The sequence below is a fragment of the Leptonychotes weddellii genome, chromosome 14, assembly GCF_054177405.1.
Source record: "Leptonychotes weddellii isolate Sample4059 chromosome 14, ASM5417740v2, whole genome shotgun sequence".
Taxonomy (NCBI): domain Eukaryota; kingdom Metazoa; phylum Chordata; class Mammalia; order Carnivora; family Phocidae; genus Leptonychotes; species Leptonychotes weddellii.
In genome coordinates, this window is record NC_138382.1 from 74,558,722 (window position 1) to 74,582,550 (window position 23,829).

Genomic DNA, 23,829 nt, shown 5'->3' on the forward strand with positions numbered 1-23,829 from the left:
GTTTTGGCCGGTCCAGGACCCACGCCCCTCTTTCTGGCAAAAGCCCCCTGGTTGCCTCACGGGGAATTCCCCTCATGTGCGCAGCCTGGGGAGTGGGCTGTCAGTCCAGATGCCCCTGTCCTTCCCTGCCAAGGGGCGGGTCTGCAGCCCTGGCTAGGTCGTTAGCCCTCCTTCCCTGAGGAGGCGGGACTCACTGCTCATCCTGATGGCCAGTCTCTGAGGGTGGTCACTGAGTCTCCCCCGCTCCCCAAGATGCCCACTATTGTGTGTCCTCACTGGGGACTGCTTGCCTCTCCTGCGTCTCCTTCCGTTCTGAGCTCCTCCTCAGTCTGGCAACCGAGCCCTTCTCCGCTCAAGGTGAACAGCCCGATGCTGTGGCTTACGATCACAGAAACCTGACTGCCCGGAATTGAAGGGCTCTGCCCCAACTCACTGTGTGACCCTGAGCCAGATGTCCCCTCTCTGAGCCTCAGTCCCTCCACCTGCCTGTCTCAGTGCTGACATCCCGTGACCCCATGGCTGGTCTGGGCACTGCAGCTGACTGGGAGCGCCACTTCCACTGTCATGGCTCAGCTGAGGCCTTCTCTGCCGTGGCCCTGGGGTCTCTGGGGCATACTTGGGGGAGGGGAGATGCTGGCTGGAGAATCCTTGTTCTTCCTCCTACTGTGTGTGTGTGTGGGGGGGTGGGACAGAAGGATCAATGCACCTGGTACCGAGGCCCTGCTAAGTCCCAAACACAGTCAGCGCTGCACAGCTAAGCTGCTGCTTTAATACCAGAGTGGTCTGTCTCTCTTTAAACCATTATGCCTCAAATTTTTGAGAATCTGGTGAAAGCTCTGGGTGCTCCCTTAAACCAGAAAACTCTCCATCCATGTCTCTTCTTTCTCTTTCTCTCTCTCCCTCTGTCTCTGTTTCCATCTCTGTCTCTCTGTCTGTCTCTCTCTCACACACAGAGAGAGAGAGAGGTTTTAATGCACAGTTTCCTGAGGAACAGCCTTCAAATGCCTGGCCCGACCCTTAGGAGAGCAGCCTCTGGATTTATAGGACAAATGACCAGCTTTGGCACACAAGTCAGGGGCCGGGCCCTACAACGAGGTGCTTTGTGAGCACCCGTTCATCCACCTAAACAGGATAACATTTGTGGTACACATCGCTATGTTTTCACTAAATCCTGCTTCATTCTTTACCTCTTGGGCATGCAGCTGGACTACATTTCCCAGCCTCCCTTGCAGTTCATTGTGGCCACATGACTAAGCTCTGGCCAATAGCATGTGAGTTGAAGTGATGCGTCCCCACCATCGCCCTGGGCCATAAAATTCCTCCTTTGCCATCCTCCACACTCTCTTTCCCCTTCCACGAGATTATTGCAGAGGAGGACAAGGCCCTAGAAAATGATGAGACAGGAGATGAAGGAGCCTGGGCCCCTGAGTGAGCAGAACCCCGCCCCCCCACCCTCCACCAGCTCACAGCAGACTAATGTGAGCAAGAAAAAACTTTTACTATTTGGGGGCTCTTTGTTATATCTGTTAGCCCAACCTGACTGATACAACATTTTTATTATCCTCATCCAGAGGATCTTCTCTTCATTTTAAAGGCATCCATCTTAGGTTTCCTTTAAAACAGCAAGCTTCTCCACCACCTTCAGCCTGGAATCTCCGAGGCTGGAGAGTATGGACCACTGGTCCTGTGCCCAATGCCCCCCTGAAATCAGGACCCTGATTTACCATCTGTGTGGCCTTTACCCCTTGCCCTCAGGCCCTCCACCCTACCCTTGCTCATTTCACTGTGTCTGTAGTCTATGGTCTTCTTGTTCCATCCATGGCCTCCCATTACTTTGGCCATTGTCTGGGGCCCAAAGACTAGGGTTCAGGGTCTGCTGTATCTGTTTTTCTCCCTGAAAACTGACTCTTTGAAGGCAGGGCCCAGATGCTTCGCTGCTGAATTTCCTCATGCCTACAGCAGAAGACGAGCACGCAGGGGGTGCTTCTGAAATGCTGCGGTCTTTGCAAGTCCACAGTGTGGAAGGCCTGAGAGCTTGTTCCCGGCATCCCATTTTCCTGGAGCACCTGGATTCCAGAGGGGTTCGCTGGACTCTGCCTATGTCTCATTTCCTAAATGGACACAGCAAGGCTCCAGGAAGGTGGAGGCTGGGAATCTGGGCCCATTTCCCAAGCACAAAGTGCACCCCAGCCCCTGCCCTTGGCCCCTACATGCTGGGAGACGGAGGGACAGGTCAGGGCCCGTCACATCCCCACTGTGGGCAACCCTTTCCACCCCGTTCCTCAGAGGGACGACTGGCTCCACCTTCTCAATACTTCAGTGGGCCTCCAAACCACCTAAGCCCTTGGTTATCTTTCTAGTAATAGCAGCATTAACTCGACTTGCTGTGTATGCATCAGGTCCCAGGCTAAGCCATCGACATCCTAGACCACCCTGATCCCTCACTCCCAGGGACAGGACAAATGCCACACTGTCTCCATTTTACAGATGAGGAAGTTGAAGTTGAAGTTCCCCAGACCAGCAGAGAAAGCAGCGTTAGCGGGCTGGCCGGCCAGGTGTGTTTTGGTGGACAGGGCTGCCCAGCCGGGGTGGGGATGGCGGGGGGCGGGGGGGAAGCTGAGAAGAGACGAAGAAGGTGACCCCCCCCCCCGCCTCAAGGGGACACCCAGGGGCAGCTCCCACGCTCGCCCGGCGCTCCGGTTCCGCTCTGCCCCTCCCCTCCTTTCTCCTCTCCGTGGGTCCTCGTCCTCTGCCAACGCCACCAGCCAGTTGGACCCCACCCTGGAGCTCGGCCCCGCTCCCTCTCTGGCTCCCACCATCGGAAGCGTCTGCCGTGGGCTTGGCTGTTCCGTTTCTCGTGAGCAGACCCAGCGAGCGTGGCTTCTCCGAGGCTGTGTGCTCACTTTGCAAAACCGCAGAAATTTATAGCCCAAGTAATTGATCACGGTGCCGCTGCCTCCCCTCCATCTCTCTCGGGCTCCTAATTCCCTTCTCCCGCTCTCCTTTCTCTTTTTTCTCAGCACACCATCTGTGGTGTCAGAGAAAAGGAAGCCAAGGGGGGGGGGATTCTAGTCCCTGTTCTGCCAATTATGAGTCACATGAACCTCAGTTTCCCCATCCGCACAACAGAGACGCTAATAATACCCGTTCACAAGGATGCTAGGGCCGTGAGTACCCATATGATATGCCCTCACCCTGCAGAGCAATCCTGTGAAGTGGGGGGTGGCCCTGGGGCTCCCTTTCCTGATGGGGATGCTGAGGCCCAGAGAGCTTGGGGCATTCACTCAGGCTCACAGAGCTGGTAAACAGGGAGCCCTGGGGCTTGCACTTGAGTGATTGTGCCCCAAAGCCCAAACCATTAGACTACACTGCCTCCCCTCCCCACAGGCCAATCAGAGCAGAGGTGATCCTGGCCAGGCCCCCGGCCCCTGGGTCACTGCAGCCGGAGGCTAACTATGGGGGAGAAGAGGAGCCCCCTGACACTCTCCTGGATCAAGGCCCTTGACTAGAGTCTGGGTGACTCTGGGACCTAAGAGCTTGCCTGGCCCTCAGATTCCTTCTCTCCTTCCAGAGACCCCATGTGAATAGGGGCCTCCTGCTGGCCGGTCTACACTTGCCAGCTTCCTGGTGCCCCCAGGGGGGTCCACAGAACCTTTCAGAATGACCCACAAACAGACTCTGCAGAGCACTTCGCTTGCCCTTCAAGAGGCAGATGAGGCACCCAGGCCTGGGAGAGGCGGCCCAGGTACCCCCACTCCCACCCCCTGCCTGTGCCCTGCAGGCCTGGCTGGAAAGCCACCTCCTGACTCCCATTCCAGTGCTCGCAGGCCGGCAGCCATTCCTGCCCCCTTCTGTTCAGTTCTGGGGGAGGGGGGGAGAGTATTTCCAGGGGGTGAGAGCTTGTCTTTTCCCTTCCACTGCCCTCTCTTTCCCCTTCTCAGTCTAGCTCTGTGTCTGCCTCTCTCTGCTAGCCCCCAGCCTGCACGTAAGGACTTGCTTTCCTCCCGTGCAAGGCCACACGCCAAGTGCAGAGCCTCTCGGGCTCCCTCAGCCTCCGAGGGCGCCTCTGCGCGCAGCACCCGGCCTCCTCCCTTCCCCATCGCAGCCCGGGGTCCGCAGCTGGGGGGCAGCCGGTATGTTTTGTTCCCCCATTTCTGGAAGGACAGGAGGCTCCAGCCCCTGCGGCTTCCTGCTCCCGCCCGGCTGGCGGAGATGAGAGCCGGCTGCAGAGCTGGGAGCCAGGCAGCAGCACACAGAACAAACAGAATTTTTTTTTGCAACTAGAGGGGGAAGCACAGAGCTAAAAATAAAACGAAAAGATCAGTATCTGTCAGTCTGACAGCTGATTGGCTGCTCGGAGATGCATATAATTACCAGCAACTGGCTCTGGGTAGGCAAAGCCGGGAGAAACTGCTGAGATGAGGTTAGGATTTAACCTTTACATTCTGGAGCCACCGGAAGCCGAGGGGAGGACGACGGGCGTCGGTGCTAATGAGGCTGGGGGTGGGCGGGGGGGGGGCGGGGGGCCGCCGAGTCCGGGGGAGGTCCCGGGGGCTCCTCCGGGAAGGCCCCGGGAGCCCTCCGCCCTGGCTGCCTCCTCCATCAGACTGGGAGTGCATCTGATTGGGCGGCCTGGAGGCAGTGGTCCTTCTCCCCGCCCAGCTGGGGGTGGTGTCTTTCGGGAAGCCGGGGTCTCACCCGGGACTGAGTGAGGGGGCTGCCTAGGGCCCTGGGCCCCTCTCAGACTGGCCCCCTGTGGAGGCCCACCCATCCCCACCCACATTCCTCAGCTTTTCCCAGGCTTGGTGTTGGTTTCTGCAACCCATGGGGGGCTCCCTCCATCCTCACCCCGAGTCACCCACTCGGGGCTGTTTCCTGCCCCACCTGGGGAGGGCATCTGGGCACCTCCGGCTTGTCCTAGATCCCCGGAGATAGACGAAGACGGCAGGACTAGAGGGATGTTGGGATGCGTCCCTAAGCCTCAGTTTCTTCACCAGTAAAATGGGGGTGATGATAGCAGGCCCACTGACCCCGTGGCAGATCCAGGGGTGCGTGGGGCCCAGGCTTGCGTCTTGATTCTCGCCTGAGCTGGGAGCCAGGAGACGCAGGCTCTAGTCCCAGCCGGGGTTGATCCCTTTCTCTCTTAGGACTGGTCTCCCATCTGTGAATTGAGAGTAAGAGCTCTGGTCCCCTGACCTCCCAAGGGGGCACGGTGCTCCAAATGGGCTGGTGGAGGTGAGAGTGGAGGTGACGTTGGAGGTGATGGTAGGAGAGAGCTTCATTCTGTTCCTGGAGCCCACCACTTTCTCTGTCCAGGGCCTCTGCCTGGAACTCCCTTCCTTCCTCTCCAACCCTTCCCTTCTGTGCCTTTCCTCTGGGAAGCCCTCCCTGACGCCCTGGCTGGTCCTCTTGTGCCGCACCTGGGGGTCTCACCTTCTGTTCAGGGCCCCTCGAGAAGGGAGACCTACAGGTCCCTGATGTGGGGCCTACCCTGTGGCCCTGGCAGCCACCTTGGGCCACACTGCCCAGGCTTAGGGCAATCAGTGGCCTTGGTCGGTGGGGAGCCATCTTTCTCCCCTGTCTCAGCAGGCCCCAAATGCCTGGGGAACCCCTGGCCTGGCCCTCTGAGCACTGACATTTTGAGGTGACACCCAGGGGATGCTGCTTCTGCGCAGGAGGGAGGGGAGGGGGAATGCCACCTTAATGTCAGGGCCCTGGCCCTTGCTGCCCCCTCCTCAGAGTTTGCCTACGCAGGCACGGGTCCTTTTCCTGAGCTCTGTGCGGCAGTGGGTGGAGCTGCCTGGGTGCTAGGACCTGGGCAGCCCAGACTCCCCGGCCGGAGACCCTGCCCAGAGCTCCTAACTGGGGTGGGACACAAAGGGCAGGTGGGGGAGGGCAGGAGAAGGAGATTGTCATGGTTCGCACTCATACTTCCCAGCCTGGCTGTGTCTGCCCATCTGAGACACTCCAAGGCATATCTCACGGAGCGCCCACGAGGACTCCTTGAAGGCAGGACTATTGTTGTTTACATTTTGCAGACAAGGAAACTGAGGTTATTGGAGCAGAGAGTCTTGAGGATGCTTTTGTGGGTGGTGTGCCTAGAAATTCTCTGTTGGGGTCTCTGTGAGAGATTAGGAGCATTTAGACCACTTTCCAATGATTGGGAATGTCAGAGTGGTGTTTCTTTTGAACCACCCCCCCGCCCCCCGCGGTGATGAGACTGGGCCCCGAGGCCGCCCGGTTTTATTCAGGTTACAGGGATCATAACAGCAACCCCAGCGACCAGAGCTGCTTTCACTGACTGAGTGTTCGGCACCTGCTCAATGGACATATATTGCTGAGACCCCAGCGCCCAGACTAGCTCCACAGGATGCAGTAGGACAGGAAAGCTTTGCTGGACTCATTTCAGATGAAGAGACTGAAGGTCAGGGAGGTCCCATAGCTTGCCAGGAGGGACCCCCGCGTTTCTGTGGCTTGAGAGCCCGGATTCTCATCACCAGCTCACCCAGCTGCTTGAAAGACCCTTCGGGAAAGCTACAGAGCACGGATCCTCCCACCCCCCACCCTCCACCCTCCACCAACTGTTCTCAGGTCTCGTACTGAAACCCAGGAGCCTTCTAAACTGAATCTGCCCCTTCCCCACCTTTTCCTTGCTTCCTAAGGAATCAGACAGAAGTTGGCCGGAGGTAGCTCGGTCTTAGGGAATTTGCACTCTTCCAGAATTGGTGGTTTTTGTGTGTGACCTGGTTCAAACCTTCCTTCTTTGTCCTTTTGGTTCCCACTCAGAGAAATCTTTGAAGTGGATTTGGCCCTCCTATATGATTACTGGCCAGGTTAATTCATATGTGCAGTTGGTCACTGTTGCTTATCTCTGGGATGGGGCCCCTGGTTCTGGGGGGTTTAAGCAAGCATCTCAGAGAGGCCAGGGGTTAGAAACCCAAGATGCTAATAGTTAAGAGCTTGACTCTACCACTGAGTGACCTTGGGAACCTCATCTGACCTCTCTGAGCCTTGGCTTCCTCATCTGTAAAATGGGGACGTGCATGTGTCAATCTTCATGCCTGTCTGTAGGTGGGGAGAAAGAGGTCAAGCTCTCTCTTTAAAAAAAAACAAAAACATTTTCAGGGCACCTGGGTGGCTCAGTTGGTTAAGGGTTGAACTCTTGATTTCTGCTCAGGTCATAATCTCGGGGTTGTGGGATCGAGCCCCGTGTCAGGCTCTGCACTGGGCATGGAGCCTGCTTGAGATTCTCTCTCTCCCTTTCCCTCTGCCGCTCCCCCCCGCAATTTCCACAAACAGCATAAAATTTTTATCCCTATACTTTAAGAAATGTTGGTTAAAAAAATCTGTCCGAACATGTCTGAGCCCCTGCTGTGTGCCCAGCATTGCACTGGGCCCTTGGAAGACTGGATGGTGATATCCCACTTGAGGGCGTGTCATGCATGCTAGGCACGAGTGAAGGAAGTCTTCACCTGCTCAGGCCACCCTCACACAACCCCCGGGATGGCCTTTTCCTGGGTGAGGAGACAGAGGCCCAGAGAGGGGAAGTGACTTGTTGAAGATCCCGCTGGGAGAAACTGAGAGGCCAGGCTTTGGATGTGGGCACTTTGCTCTTTTTTTTTTTTTTTTTTTAAGATTTTATTTATTTATTTGAGAGAGAGGGAATGAGAGAGAGCAAGCACATGAGACGGGGGAGGGTCAGAGGGAGAAGCAGTCTCCCTGCCGAGCAGGGAGCCCGATGTGGGACTCGATCCGGGGACTCCAGGATCATGACCTGAGCCGAAGGCTGTCGCTCAAACAACTGAGCCACCCAGGCGCCCGGGCACTTTGCTCTTAATGAATAAAACAGAGCCCCGCTTCCAACAGGGGCTCAGTTTGGTGGGGGAGACACACCCTCAGGACTTTGAGTGCTGACTGTAGGGCACCAGGCTTTTAGGGCATAAAGATGAACCAGAGATGGTCCCTGCCCTAGAGGAGCTACATCTCCTAGGATAGACCAATGAAAACACCTGGCGGACCAGGGGGCACACAAGCCTGGGTTACTGATCCATCCCAGAAAGAACCACTGGGAAAACTCCCATGGGACCTTGCTTTAAAAAGCCCCCTCGTTGGTGCATCGACATCAGAGTTCTAGGCCCTTTGCTGTGGCTGAGGCCGACGGTGCATTTTTTATATCGCAAAACAGACTCCTCTTGTGTTGTATTTGAAGCCCAGTTTGGGGGCGCCTGGGTGGCTCAGTTGGTTGGACAGCTGTCTTCGGCTCAGGTCATTATCCTAGGGTCCTGGGATCAAGCCCCGCATCGGGCTCCCTGCTCAGCGGGGAGCCTGCTTCTCCCCCTCTCTCTGCCCCTCCTTCCTGCTTGCTCTCTCTCTCTCTCAAATGCATAGGTAAAATCTTTTTTTTCTTTAAAAACAAAAAAAGAGAGAGAGAAGCCCAGTTTGCTTGGCATTCACTCAAGTGTTCTAGTCCGTGGTCTTGAACTAAGGTCTCCAGCTTCTGTTACTCAGACATGTGACAATCATTTTTATGAAATCACTGTGCCCCTCCCCCTCCCTATCCTGTGCCCGAAGTCTCAGATGGAAGGACACCTTTCAGTGGCCCTGAGCTCTGGGGTCCCCACCACCACCAAGACATCTTCAGATGGGGGACGCCGGTCTTGGCAACGGGCCGCAAGGTGAGATTGTCAGTTGATTGCGAGTCCTCTGCATCCACCAGACTTCAGAGCCCTGGGTCTTCAACCTCTGAGTGCTCCTGGCTAGTACCTACAAGGCCTCACACCTTCTCTGGGTATGGGGTGGAGGTGGGGGGTGGGAGATGGAGGGCAAGGGTCAGCCTAGACCCACGTGCCCAAGATGGGAAGGAAGGTGCCGGGTGGAGGGAAGCTGCACTGAGAGGTCCGTGCCCCATCTTGCAGCTTTCTACAAGAAATTCACGTTCCTCTGTGGCTGATTTCCAATATGCTCCCCTGAAAACCTGCAAACAAGAGCCTGCACATCATCCTCAAGGACAGCTTTCGCTGAGAACTTGGTCTGAAGAGCATCCAGCGAGGACCTGGGATGTGCGCACGGTTGGCCCCGCCCCATTGTCCTTTGCTTCCTGGGGCAGGCTGAGGCGGCCCAGCGCTGCCACCCATGGGGGCTGTCCCTACACCCCAGCACCCCAGGACCGGCAGGGCTGGGAGGGGGCTGGGAGGCCCCCACCTCGTTTTAAAGAAAATATGGGAAAGCAGGTGCCGCTGCTGAACAAAGAAATGGAGACACTTGCCCTCTCTTCGGTAACTCAAAGTTCTAAATGAATTCCTCTTGCTCTCTACACTCCCTCCAGAAAAGTCCCTCCTGCTGTTATTTGCCCCAAGGCCCATGTTTGTCCAACAAGCAAACTGCATTTGGGAAGCCTTTCACATTTTAGGTTAATCAGGTGCAACAAGGATGCCTGTTCAAATCCCATCATTTCCGCTCCCCCCCCGCCCCGCCCCCGGAGAGTCTGAATGACTCTGTCCAAACATCTGTCTGAACATGGTGGGTTGATAGAATCCCACCCAAAGTGAAGAAACGGGATGGTGCGTGTGTAGCTCGCAGTGGCCTGGTCATCAGTAAAGCCATGGTGACCATGGGAAATTGCAAGAAGCTGTAAACAGCATGGAGCGCCCCCGCAGACAGCTTTTGAGGGCCCCCCAGGGAACCCAGTTTGGGAACCGTGGGGCTAAGCCAGCTAGGATGGAGGCGTAACTCTTTGACAATCCCACAGCCACTCCCACTTCCCCATGGAGGGAGTCCTCACGCAGCAGAGCATGGTGACTCTGCTGGTATTTGGCTGTGTGATGTTGGGTAGATGGCTTTCCCTCTCTGAGTTTCTGGATCTCACTGCCTCCCTCCTGGGTTGTGAGTGGTCCATAAGGCCTGGGTGTCTTTACTGTTGTCATAACCTCTTGTTCGGGTCTCCTGACTTCCCACCCCTCATGCCCTGACCATGTCACTGGATATCTGTGACGAAAGCGGGTGCAGAGGGGTAGAAGTCACCTGGAGCCCTTCTGAGAAGCCATCTGTGATGGGATAGAGAGCCTGGAAGGGGAGGGAGGAGCCCAGGAGCGGGCAGGCTGGGGGCACCTGGACATGGTAGTTCTGGGAAGCATCTGAGCACTCCCCAATTTTAATATGCCCCAGATCACCTGGGGATCTTGTACGAATGCAGGTTCGGATGCAGCAGGCCTGGGCAGGGGCTCCCAGGTGAGGCAGCTGCTGGGGCTGCACTCTGGCCCAAGGAGGAGGCCAGGCCACTGGTATCCGGGAGAGATGGCTCCAGAAAGGCCTGAGAGCCCCAGAATGTCCATGCCTGGAAAGACAATGCAACATGAGGGTAAAATTATGTTTTCAACAAAAGAAAAGCCCTCTGCCTCCTAACATGTAGAAAGATCTCTCTTCCCACCCCCACGCAGCCCCAGGGGCCCGAAAGAATGCGGTTTTCTCAGCACAGCTTCCCTCGCTGAAGGGGGTGGATTCGCTTTTAAAAAGTTGCCTGTAAAATGAATTTTTCTATATCAAATGCTATTTTCCAGCAGTTCGTGTTTTAAGACCAGGGTAGCATTCCCACTGAGAAATCTCCAACTCTGAGGCCTTGGCATTGAGGATTCGACCCTTGCCCACTTGAGGGGTGGGGAGGGCACAGCAGGCCCACGTGCCGGGGGGGCTACGGAACCCAGGAGAGCTGGCGTGCAGAGTTTGGGAACTAAATCTGAGCCCTAAATGGTCCCCTCATGGTCTGAGGTCCATGGCCAGACACCGACCTGGCACCCCTGACCAATACCACAGAGTGTTAGGCTGGTGGGACCGGCGGGACCCAGGGCAAACCAGCCCCTCAACTGGGAAAGGGGCCCGGACAGGCTGTCTGTCATGGCACGCCGGCCACCATGTCTTTGTGTAGAATACCATAGGCCACACTCTGAATGTCAGGCTGGGGGTGTGTTGTTTTTACACTGGGCACAATCCTTTAATGTACTCAAGGAACTTGCTGTCGTGACAATTCGGCTGTGTTTCCCAAAGAGCGCTCTGAAGCTCTGAGGCCAGAGTTCCACAAAGACTCCTGAGAAATGCAGGGTTAGGAGAAGGCTAGGTCAGAGGGGTCTGCTGGGATATGCCAAGGAGCACTGGGAATCTCAAATAAGAGACTCAAGTCATGGTCTGCCCACAATGGACAGACTGTGCTTTTCCGGAGCCTAGTCTGGGATCAGTACTCCATAGAGCACACTGCGGGAAGCAAGTCAATGAAAGGCTCTCATAACTAACAAGTCTCCCAGTTCCTGTATTAGTTACCTACAGCTGCATAACAAATCACCCCAAACTTAGGGGCTGAAGACCATAAGCATTTATTCTCAAAGTTTCTGTGGGTAAGGCATTGAGAAGTGGGTTAGCCAGATGATTCCGGCTCGTGGTCACTTTTGAGGTGGCTGCCAAGGTGTTGGTGGGGGCTGCATCATCTGACAGCTTGACCGGGGCTGGACAATGGGCTCCTAAGATGGCAAGGTGGAGAGCTCAGTTCCTTGCCATAGTTCCTTCCCTGTAGGGTTGCTTGAGTGCCCTTACAACATGGTGGCTGGCTTCCCCCAGGCTGAGCGACCCCAGAGAGCAAGACTGAAGCCATGGCGCCTTTTAGGACCTAACCTTGGGTCATTTCTGCTGCATCCTGTTGGTCACACAGGGCAGCCCTATTCGCCGTGGGAAGGGCCTACGGAGGTGTGAACAGCAGGAGGTAGGAATCGTCTGGTGACCATCTTGAAGGCTGACTGCCCAGTCGCCATCACTTCAGTACAAGAAGGCCAGGAAGCATGTCTCCTTCACACAGTTGGGGTCTTACCATTGAGTGCCGATTAGTGACTCTGACAGGTGAACCTGCTAACCTGTGATCTAGGGAAGGGAAGAGCACAGCAACCAACCAACACAGCAACAGCTCCGTATTCATCCAGCCCCATTTCTTGAGCGTTCTCCGTGTGCTGGGCGTGTCATGGGCATCATGGCACTGTGCAATCCTTGTCCCCAAGTGGTAGGTGCCACTAGTGTCCCCAGATTAGGCCACTCCTTCCTATGATGTGCCTAAAATGAGATGATTTTGTGATGAGGGCTATAGTAACACAAGCGGGTCTACCTTCTGGAAGTTCAGAGACCCCGGTGAACCCATGTGGAGAAGAGTGGACAGTAAACTTAGGATGGATAAATGGATAATAAAGAGGTGAGATAAAGTCTTGCTTTCATGTACATGAACAAGGTGCGGGGTCAAGACGAGCCAGGGGAATCTTGGGTTTACCGGAGCCTCACTGCTGTGAGAAGCGGTCCCATCTCCAGGCTGGGAGGCAGGGAGGCCGAGGGGTCAGGAGCGTGGACCCGGGTGCCTGAGATGCCTGCATCCCAGGCCTGCCCATCTGCTATTTGCTGTGCGACCCCAGGCAAGTGACTTCATGGTCCTCAGTTTCCCCTCTGCAAAACGGGGTGATGCTGGTGAACCCCTCAGGTTGTATTGATTCTGAGAGATGATCCTTGGCCCAGCATGAGGGCTCTGGATTAGTTTACCCTGACAAAGCTGGTGGCGCCCCAGGTTCAAAGAACACTTACAGAAGCATCACTGCCTGGAAGGAGCCTTGCTCTGTGACCGAGAGTGGACCCAGAGCCCCAAAACAGACATCAGCCATTGTTTGGGTAACCTCAGAGGGCTGGAAGGAACTCAGCCTCTCCTTCCGTTTGGGGCATGTGCAGGCGTGGTGCCTGCCCAGCCCCTTCCTGTCCTGTTGGGGCATGATTTTAACAGAGGGAGCATCCTGGGTGTGTTTTCCCCCCAGAAATCTCAACCCGCTGAGCAGGACCTGGGGAGCTCTGGCTACATGTGCTGTGCCAGCAAATAGACCAGGCATGGACTCTCAGGAAACGAAATGCGGGCACTGGTTCCTGATCCCTCAGCCTAGGCCTGGGTCAGGCTGACCTGGGAGCACCTTGGCTCCATCCCTTGGGGCTGTGTGACTCTGGGCAAGTGCCTCAGCCTCTCTGGACCTCAGTTTCTCCATCCCTAAAGTCTGGGGATGGACTCCCCTGCTGGCCCGCGGTCCATTCTGAAGAGCCTGGGGCTGGCCAGGAAGACAGAGCCCACGTGGGTGTGCACGGGCCAAGTCCAAGGACCCCCCCCTTCCTCTCCAATCAGGGCAACTCCCATTTTCATCTCCTTGGTATGTCAGTGTTCTAAGTAGTACTTCATTAAAAAGAAGAAGAAGGAAAAAAAAGAAAAGAAAACATGTCCACAGTGAAAACAATACGGTCCAGAAGTTTCCTACCAGCTTACTCTGTCCTCCGGCTCATTCCTTCAAGCTCTACGGGAGCAGAGGAGTAGACTCCTCCATGAGCTGGGTTTAGTGACTGCCCATTTCCAAACGGTTCTCGGTTTCCTGGGTTTGGGGGTCTCCTCTGTGGGTGCCAAGGTCATGGGCAGGCTGGTCTCCTCCCTGGACACATGCTGTGGGCATGCCTGCCCCTCCGCCCCTGTGCCCGGGGCCCACCCACCACGGCCGGCCCAGCTCCGCCACACCTGCCTCTCACGGAAGCTGCCCATGGGTCTGTTCCTTCACCTGGGAAGTGAGGAGGCTGTGGACCTGGATGATCTCTCAGCTCCTCTTAACTTCGACACTCTAATTGCTGCATTTATTGAGGTCCAGCTGTCTGCAGAGCCGTGTCCAGGGCGTGGAAGGGGCCACCTACCATCCTGGTAGGAGGAGCCAGCCTGCGCTTGTGGTCTCTGGCCAGCCTGGGGACAGCACGGCTCGGAGTGGCCACCCAGGCCCCAGGAGAATCCAGTGCCAGGCCCGGCTGCCAGGCTGCCATTTGAAATGTCTCCTGTTGGTGGCACTTTGGCGTGGTTCAGGTGTTCTGGTCTTAGAGTGTATTTGGTTTGTACTTGAAAACATGTTAGCTCCCTCTCTCTGTGAAGATTCTGTTTTTCACTCGAGGGAATCATAGGGCCTGGAGCTGGATGATTCCCCAGGTAGAACCCATCCATGGCTCCTCACTGCCTTCCGAAGGCCATCTAAGGCTGGGAGTGGCCCTAAGGCCTTCTGGAACCTGGCATAGGCCAAGCCCTCCCATCTGAGGGCTCTCCACCCCTTTACCCTCTCTCCTTCAGACACACAGACTAGAACATGCCCACCTCTCCCTCCCTCTTCTCTCTAGAGCCTCATGCAGGCTGCATCCTCTGCGTAGAACACTCCCTCTCCTCTTCCATGGCTCCCGAAATGTCATGTCCTCCAGGAAGCCCTCCCTGCCTCATTGAGCCACTTCAGTTCATGTGCAGGCTCACCCTGTACTTCTCCTTTGTAGCACTCATCATTGTAATGATCTAAAAAAACTCCTCTTTATCTGACGACCCCTCTTCCCTTCCCCGCCATACCAGAACATGGGCTCCGTGAGGACCTCCCTGTCTGATTACCCAGGTCCAGTGCCCAAGGAGAGCTCTGCAAATGTCTGCTGAGTGAATCCATGACTGGAGACAGCCTGTTGATTAAGGTTCGTAACCCAGGGCCAGCCAGGGCTGCCAGCGATTCACCTGACCAGCTCACTCAGACCCTGGGCACCCCGGTGGCCACCCCCCTCCATCCTCCCACCCGAAGGCTCCGCCTGCAAGGACAGAAGGGGTTAAGTGTTTCTGGCCGCCTCGTGCTGTGTCTGTGGCAGGCAGTTCCCTCTTCCAGGGCTGCAGCAACCGAGGTTGGCGAGGAATGTTTGCAATGCGGAGCTAGAAGGGAGGGCGGGCTGGTGGAGGTGGAGGCCTGTGGAGGCTGGCTGGGCCAGGCTCCCCAGTTGAGCAATCGCTGGGGCCCCAGCCGGTTCCTGTAACTCCTGCCCCTCCCGCCTTTTCCCGCCTTGCCGGCTTCCTCCACCCGCAACTGCCGGGCAGTGGGGGCGGCCTGTGCTCAGGAGCGGGAGCGGCGGAGGGAGGTGGAGGGCCAGAGGCCCAGGGAGCTGGGAGGCCAGGGGCGAAAGGGAGGGGCTTCCAAGGAGAGACAGAGAAGGAGTATGGTTAGCGCAGCCACCTTGGTCCAGAGAGGGCAGGGCCTTTGCCCAGGGTCACACAGGGAGGCCCCACGGAACCGGACCACACTCTGGATTCAGCCTTTTTTTCCCCATGGCACCAGGCTACAGCTCCATGCAGCACGGAGGTCAGCGTGCGACTCAGATGGGACGCTGTCTCCACTGAAGGCAAAGACCGCCCCCCCACCCCCCAGCCCTGGCCTGGCTCTTCACTCAAGCCCTAGGGGCTCAGAGAGGAAGGTGGCTTTCACTGGCCTGGGCGCACCCCCCACCCCCGTCACCGCTCTAGCATTGCCCACTGCTTAGCCTGTCCTGGGGACACTGGTCACCTCCATTCCTCACCTCCGGGAGTGTGGAGTGAACGGATGGAGGGCAAACTTGAGCTGGTTCTCGAAAGCCCCCTTTCCTTCCTTATTCCCATCCCTTTCAAGGAAGGACCTTCACGGGTACCGCCCAGGCACAAAAATGGATTTCTTTCTCCACGAGCACACACCTTCTTTGGGAGACGCAGCATTTCCCGGCACCCCAGAATGAGCCCCGGCACCCCAGAATGAGCTCCGTCCGCTGACAGTATTTACAAGGGACCGTCTGGGGAGGCGGCCTCTATAGTCACTCAGACCAGATTTGAATCCCAGCTCCCACCTCCTTCCAACTTCGTAGCCGTGGCACCTCTTACTGAGCCTCAGTTTCCTTCTCTGTAAAGTGGAATTAAGGGAATTAAAGGAGAGGTGGGTGAAATGGTCAGCAGCAGGCTGTTTCCGCTAAGGCTCTGGGCCACTTGCCTTTCCCGGGCCCACAGACATTCAACCCGTTTGGGGCTTGCTCAGGGTGTTCCCCGCCCCCCCCCATCCAGGCCCTGGGCTTTGCCTAAGCTGCCAGAGGATGATGGGCTCGGCAGCCCTCCGAGGTGCTGCCTTGGCCACATCTGGTGGAAACAGCAGTGGAGGTCCTGGGACCGCACATGTCTGGAGGGCGGGGTAGGTGATCTGTGTGAGCTAGACATTCCTATGAGAATCAAACACCCCGTTTACAGGTAAGGAGGCTCCAGGGAGCAGTGACCGGCCAGGCCATGCAGACGTAGAGAGGGATTTTAACCCGGAAAACCACACCAGTAACACCAAGGACCCTCCTACACTGTGTTCTGCCATCATTTATGGATTCCTTACTTCATGCCAGGCAATGGCTGACCTACTTTAATCCAACAACATGCCTAAGAGGGAGGTAGATTGAGCCTCATTTTTCTTCCCCCAGGAAACAGAGAGGTTGATGCACTCGCCCAGGGTCACACAGCTTGGAAGGAGTGGAGCCTGACTTTGAATTCAGGCCACCTGCCTCCAGAGCCTGTGCTCTTGGCCAATCTTCACACCTGGCTTGGGAACCTGGCCCCTGCATAGAGGGCTGGGCCACTTGGCTGAGTCGCTTAAGCTCCAGAGTCACAAAGTGAGGGAAGAATCTTCAGCACCCACTGGGGGTGGGGAGGCGCTGTGCTAAAGGATCACTGCCGCGGGGTGAGGGTGAGGGGAGCTCAGAGGGGCCAAGCCTCTTGCTCCACAGGGCGCACAGCCAGCCGAGCCAGGCCCCACGCCCAGGCTGATGGGGGCTCTGCGTCCCTCCCTGCTCCCTGTCCCGGGCCCCAGCGGGCAAGGACCCCCACAGCCGGCTGGGCTCCAGCGGACAGATGGACAGATGATGGCCGCCCCCTCCCAGGGCCTGCGGGCTGCGTGGCTTCGCCACCTCCTCCCGAGCAGGTTTCCTTTAAGAAACCAGAAGATTGATTTCCTGGCAGGCTCTGCGCCGAGGAGCCCGTCCAAATGGTTTGCATGTCTGCATTTTTTACTGCTCCGTTTAATATGTATGCAAATGCCGGCCGGCTGCGCCCGCCCGGCCGCACAGTCACACGCGGCGCCCCATTAAAGCGGCCGTCCGGGCGCGCGCCTCCTTCCAGGCGACGGGCTCGGGCCCTGATAGATGGGGTGCGGGGACGGAGACAAATGACGGGCTTTGTAATTTCTTTTTCTCTTTTTCGGGGGGCGGGGGGGGGAGCGGCTCAGACTGGAAACAGCAGAGGAGATTTAAATATATGCAAAATTGTTTGGAGGTTGGTGGGGGAGAAACCTGAACGCGGGAGAAAATTCAGCGTTTCCTCCGTGGGAGTCGGGCTGGAGGCTGGACGGGGAGCCGGAGCCCCCACAGTCACCTTCTGGCGGAGAGAGCGGCTTTGCTCCTGATAAGCAGGCACAGTCCTACGGGAAGCGCTGCTTCAGCCGCAGTGAAAAGTAAAATGCTGGTTATCTTCAGCCTGGTTTCGCCAGGAGGGCGGGGGACGGGGGCGAGGTTTTCCCATCCCACCCCCACTTTCTTTTCTGGGGCTTCCAAAGCTTAGCACTTTACAGGTATGATGTCCTTTAATTCTCGCACTAGCCCCATGGGGTAGGTCGCACCCATTGTACAGATGGGGAAACTGAGGCTCTGTGGAGAGAAGCGCTTTGGGAAGGATTGCAGAGCGAATGCAGTGGGGGGCGGATTGGGACTCTCAGACCCCCGTGTCCTTGACCCCCATGGCCCTCAGCCATCTTTTGCTCCATGGCGTTTGCCCCCCAACCATGGAGTCTGCCGCCGCCCTCCCCCCCGCCCCGTTGCTCTCCACTCCCCCAACCCCGCCCCAGCCTCCCTCCTACCAGCCCCCTCCTGCCTGGTAACACAAGATCACCTCCGACTGAGCCTGAGAACTGAGCCCCAATTTTTCAAAATATTGTTTAAGCCTAAGATTCGAGGTGTGAGATTCAAAAGAATCTTCCCTAATTTCTCAGGATTTCAGGCGATGCGGCAGCTGGGGGGCAGCCTGGAGGATCATGGGAACACAGGAGCGGTTCGCAGAGGGGGCTGTTCTGGAGCAGACCGCACACCGACTGACAGTATTACGTGTGCGTGGGTGTGCGCGCGCGCGCATGTCGGCCTTGGTGCTTTGTGTCGGTGTGTCAGGGTGTTCCTCTGCATGCCAGTGTGTGCTTAGTGCGACGGGAGGACCGTGTGTGCGCACATGTGTGTCGGGGTGCATGTGTGTGTGTATCCATGTGACGGCGGCTGAGAACTCTTGTCTTTGGGCTGCAAGCAGCTGGGGTGCCAGTTTCCCTGAGGGTTTCCATCTCCCCGTGGTTTAGGCCTCCCTTCTCGGGAAATGCGGCTTCTTGCCTCTCCATCCCTACCCGAATCTGCTCCCCTTTCCAGAGAAAGCCTCTGTGGCCCCAGCTGCAGAATGCCGGGGTAGGACACGGAGCCAGGCAGCCGTGAGGAATGAGGGGGCGAGGGGTCCAGAAAGGCTGAGCGCCCCCGAAGCTCTGCCTGGCTGAGGACTTTGATCCCTGGGGGGATGGGCAGAGTCTGCTGCCTGATGGGTAAGCCTGGGAACCCCGGGCAGGAAGTCCTCTGTGGGTCTGTGCGTGTGCCTACGCGTGTGCGAGTATGGGTGAGCGGGGGAATAGGACAATCCCGGTTTTCCTGCCCTCCTCCCTCTCCCACCCCACACCCCCAGGCCAAGCTCCTTCCTCCAGGCCCGGTCTTCCCTGTGGGTGGGCCTCATTCACCCCCAGGCCTCACCACGGAGCCCAACCAGGCAGCGACCCCAGACCTCCCTCAACTTACCTTTGTCTTGAGACACCCCGCCCTTCTTCCAGGTCTCCTCAGGGCGGATGTCCCTTCCCTGAGCTGGCCCTAACCACCATCAGCACTGTGGTACCAACAGGGATTGTTACATGGCACTAGTTTGCATCTCAGAGTCAAGGAGGTTCTTTCCCTGAGAGCGTTTTGAATGGACATGCACACTGCCTGTGTCTGAACACCTCCTTCCCTGGGGGGCCTTCCGAAGCATCCTGTAAAGCCAGCCCTGCCACCCATAGGCTCAGGGAAGCCCAGAGAAGCAAGGGTAGCGAGCCTGGGGAAAGAGGTGGAGCCCCGGCCTCCCCTAGAAGTACTTCGTGTGTTTGGGCAATGGCCTGTTGAGGTTGAGGTCTTTCTCCTGCTAGAGGAGGGCGGGACCTGGGTCTTCACCAGGGCCTCCCCCAGGGCACCCGGCTCCACACACAACAGACAAGTGTGAGGATGGACCAGTCAGTGCACGCGTGGGTTTTGGCAACACGAGGGCTTCTGCCCTGTGGCCCCCTTGGGGTCCGTGCCTCACTCTCCAGCTGGTTGGGGGGCTGCTGTGTGTGGACCAGCTGAGTCAGGCCCTCACCCCGGGCAAGGGGCCACCGAGACTCTCGCTGATCTTGCTGACGGGGCTGAAAATGCATCTGCATCTCCCCCTGCGACCTGCCATTCTTCATGGTTGGCATTTATCCCCAAGCAAGGGCTGACCCGCAGAGCAGCCCGAAGCCTCCCCTGTGTTCGGAGGAAGGGGTGGCTGGAGGCAGGACTGGGAGGAGGCACGGCAGGAACTGTGAGCAGCTGATCTGAGTGCAGTGACCATATTTTTCTGAGCTGAGAAATTAGGACACAGGATGTAGCTGAGGGTTTTCTCACACTTGTCTCATCGAAGGTATGAAAGTTAAAGCTTATTTAGCTATGTAGGGAATGGATTGTCTTTGTTGAAAAGAATCCGAGTTTCCAAAGTCAGGGAGATTCTGGAAATTAATAATTCAATTTGACTGATATTTGGGGGGGCACTCGGGTCAACCCTGTTGCTGGAGCTTGCATTATAGCAAAGAACAAAACAGGCATGATCCTGGCCTCATGGTACTCCTGTGGGGTGGCTGACGTTCCTCAAGTAATTGCACAAGTCACATGTGGGAAATGCTATGCGGTGGGGGGTGGGGCAAGCGGTCCCAAGTGGATGGGGGTGGGGGTGTCCAGGAAGAGTTCTCTGAAGAAGTGATGTTTGAAGTGAGACAGGGTCTTTTAGGTTTGTTGTTGAAGGGATGGGAGTGGAATTGGGTGGGGGAAACATATTTCCGGCAGGAGGAAGAGCACATGCAAAGGGCCTGTGGCAGAAAGGAATGCTGGGGGTCGGAGGGCCAGGAGGGCGGCCTAGGTGGCTGGAATGTCATGAGTGAGGGGTAGAGGAGGTTGGAGATGTCGGCCAGGGTCAGTCCAGGCAGTGCCCACCAGTCCATGAGCGTGGTGGACTTTCTCCTGCCGGCACTGGGAAGCCACGGAATGTTTGACACAGGCGTGACCTGACCATTCGTGTGGATGTTGTGACAACAAGGATGATGCTGGCAATTCTAGAAAGTCCTTAGTGAGTGCTTACTGTGTGCCAAGCACCATTTCAGCCATTTTCCAGAGGAGAAAGTGAGGGCTGGAGGGGGAAGGGGGAAGTGACTCATCCAAGGTCACGCAGCTGGTGCATGGCAGAGATGGACCCAGACTGAGTCTGTCTGGCTCCAAAGGCCCTGCTCTTATCCCACACCCAAAGCTGCCCCTGTCTGGATGTGAAAGGCCAAGAGACATGCAGATGATACCTGTCCCCTCCTTGCCCCATGCCTGGCTGTGGTGTTTCCTCCACTCTGCTCCGTGTCCCAGGCCAGGGTGGAGACTCCAGGTCACAGAGTCAGCCAGCGCTGGAAAGGCCCAGCTCAGTTCCCGTCAGGCCCAGCAGGGGGGAAGTAGAGGTTACAACATTAGAGGCAGAGTTCTGGAGAAGTCGGGACCCCAGGGGGGTAGGGCCTCCGTCGTAGCCTGTTCACTGGGGTGCAGGGCACGCTGCATCCCCAGGGGCAGAGCCTCACTCACCTGTTCGGGAGCTGAGGACTTCGAGACGTGGGTACAGTATCCCCAGGAATGGGGCAGCACCCCAATCCCCTGCTTCCTCTTCCCGTGGAAGCGGGTCCAGAGGATTGGACCACTATGGACTCACCAGCGGCATTTAAAAAATTCTTTTTTTTTTTTTTTGCATTTAAACAATTCTTATTCCCCCAGGGATTGTCAGAGAAATGAAAATCAAAAGCACATGAGATACTACTTCACAGAAACTCACCAGGGTTGATGAGGACGTGGAGAAACTGGAACCTCGTGCCACGATGGTGGGAACGGAGGATGGTGCAGCCACTGTGGAGGACGGTGTGGTGTTTCTTCAAGAAATTAAAAATAGAATTAGCATACGATCCAGCAATCCCACTTCTGGGCACAGACCCAAAAAAATCGAAAGCAGGGGCTCAAGCAGATATATGTCCACGCGTGTTCACAGCAGGGTTATGCACCAGAGCCGAAAGGGAGAGACGACCCGAGTGTCCCTCCGCAGACAAACGGGTAAACAAACTGTGGTCAGCCCATGTGATGGAATATCACTCAGCCTTAAAAAGGAAGGCAGTTCTAGCGCCTGCTTCGGTATGGATGAACCCGGAGGGCGTAATGCTACGTGGAATAAGCCAGACACCAAAGGACAAATACAGTGTGATTCCACGTGTACTGGGTCCCTAGAAGGGGCGAATTCAGAGAGTCAGAGGGTAGAATGGTGGGGGCCAGTGCCTGGGTTGGGGGGAGTGGGGAGCGAGTGCTTAATGGGGACAGAGTTCAGCAACCTAACAAGCGTTCTGGAGATGGATGGGGGTGACGGCTGCACAAGATAGTGAATGTACTGGGCGCCTGGGTGGCTCAGTTGGTTAAGCGACTGCCTTCGGCTCGGGTCATGATCCTGGAGTCCCGGGATCGAGTCCCGCATCCGGCTCCCTGCTCGGCAGGGAGTCTGCTTCTCCCTCTGACCCTCCGCCTCTCATGCTCTCTCTCATTCTCGCTCTCAAATAAATAAATAAAATCTTTAAAAAAAAAAAAAAAGATGGTGAATGTACTTATGACTATTGAACTGCATGCTTCAAAGATGGCAAATTTAGAAAAAATCCTGGGGTGCCCGGGTGGCTCAGTCGGTTAAGTGTCTGACTCTTGGTTTTGGCTTAGGTTGTGATCTCAGGGTCCTGGGATCCAGCCCCGCATCTGGCTCCCTGCTCCAAGGGAAGCCTGCTTCTCCCTCTCCCAACCACACCCCCCCCCCCGCTTGTGTTCCCTCTCTCGCTATGTCTCTCTTCCAAATAAATAAATAAAATCTTTAAAATAAATAAATAAAAAGAATCCCTAGTCTAAGTTCTTTCATGTTGTCACCGGTGGGCTTTCTTTTTAGCTGCATTTATAAGAAAAAAATTAAACTACTAGATGGGGGTTGTCTTTGGAGCAGTTAAGAGTCACAGATGCTGGTGTTCCTGGGCAAGTGACTTCACCTCTCTGAGCCTCACTTTTCCTCATGGGGCCATGCGGATAATGATGTTGCCTCCCTCCTGGGATCACTGAGGATTCCATGATATTCCATGATGCCCCCGAGATGATCCTCCCAGTGGCCGGTGTTCAGTGAGCACTTAACACCCAGCAGCCCTTAGTGCTGGCAAATACTCCTCAGGCCTTTGGGGTTTGGGAATATGAGCAGCACGGGCCCTGGTCAGTGGAAATAAGACCGCTTGCCCCACCCTGCACGTGGGGAAATTGAGGCCTGGAGGAGTCAAGGGACTTGTCGAAGGTCTGTTGGCATCCCTGGAACCAGAATGTGGTTTTCCAAATCTGTATCTGTTAGCAAGGCTAGGTTATGCTGCGGTAACAAAGGAGCTCCATATCAAAGTGTCTCAACACAACGAAAGTTTATTTTGTATCCAGCACAGTCTGCTATGAGTCCAAGGGGTTCTCCAGGGCAGTTGCCCTCCAGGTGAAAGCCCAGGGTTCCAGGCTGCCTCTGTTTTGCGGTACCTCCATCTCCGGGTCACTGAGGCAGGGAAAACAGCATCATCCCATCACTTCCTTCCTCAATTCACTGGCCAGCACTGGCCGCATCGCCTCCCCCTCCATAAGGGTGGGAGGTCCCGAGGAGGAGGGAAATGGCTGTGGGTTACTACTCACCATCCTAGTGGGATGAAGGCCAGTGGGAGTTCATGCTCACAGGTAAACTGAGTCAAAGAGAAAAGGGTTTAAAGCTGGAATGATTCCTTCCCCAACCTGAGCCCCCAGCTCCCTTCTTGGAGCAACCACGCTTACCCTGTGGATTCTGTGAGTTTGCAAGCAGGGTGTGTACAGAGGTGCCCCTCTTGAAATACAAAGGAAGCCTTATTATTCTTTCTCACTCCTTGAAGAAGCAGGCAGGTGTTTGTCATGGCCTCTTGCTCTTGCATCGGGCAGCGCCTTCACATTTATATAATCAGTCTCCCTGGATGGGTGTCTAGGTGGTTTCTAAAGTTCTGCTATTATCAACAGTGATGCAATGGATTTCCTGTGCATCTTCCCTTGTCATCCATGTGAGCGTTTCTGTGATATAAATTCTAAAAATGGAATCGCTAGGTCAAAGGGCAAGTGCATTGAACAATCTGACAACTCTCTGGCACCAGGTGCTGCCTCCGGGGTCAGGAGGAGCTTTTAAGAATAGTGGCTGATGGAGCCCAGTGAGTTCCGGGGACCAGGCTGAGTTCTCCGTCCTGGGGAGGAGTTTCCAGATGGGCCACTGAGGAGGGGAAGCAGGAAGAGGGGAAGCCCTTTCCATCTTGACTCTGTGATCCCAGTTCTAATACCGGTGCTCTGCCATGCCCATTTCACAGATAGCGACCACTGAGTTCTAGAGAAGTTGAGTCACCTGCCCACAGCCACCCAGGGAGCAGCATTTGAGCCACGGTCCCAGCCTGGGCTGAGTTCTCTTGGTTCCAAGATCCCAGCTCCACGCTGGAGACCTCCCGGATCCTTTCTTTACTGGCTCCTCTCAAAGACACTCATATCCCCCAAGAGCTTTCTTTTGGGAAGTTTCTGAAA

The 23,829-nt window shown here is 56.2% G+C and overlaps 2 long non-coding RNA genes across 4 annotated transcripts; one reads left to right on the forward strand and one right to left on the reverse strand.

Moving 5' to 3' along the window:
- The first annotated feature begins 4,341 nt into the window (after positions 1–4,341).
- LOC115938177 (uncharacterized) lies at positions 4,342–9,315 on the forward strand. 3 transcript variants are annotated; one of them, XR_004073361.2, is made up of 3 exons: positions 4,342–4,423; positions 8,572–8,675; positions 8,916–9,315. It is a non-coding gene; the product is annotated as an uncharacterized LOC115938177 (long non-coding RNA). The 3 variants fall into 3 exon arrangements; XR_014140188.1 differs by having other exon boundaries at positions 4,401–4,423; positions 5,148–8,675; XR_014140187.1 differs by lacking the exon at positions 4,342–4,423 and having other exon boundaries at positions 4,457–8,675.
- A 13,344-nt stretch (positions 9,316–22,659) lies between these two features.
- Positions 22,660–23,245, reverse strand: LOC115938175 (uncharacterized). Its single transcript, XR_004073360.2, has 3 exons — positions 23,068–23,245; positions 22,933–22,979; positions 22,660–22,798 (listed from the first exon to the last, which is right to left on the reverse strand). It is a non-coding gene; the product is annotated as an uncharacterized LOC115938175 (long non-coding RNA).
- Between the last annotated feature and the right edge of the window lie 584 nt (positions 23,246–23,829).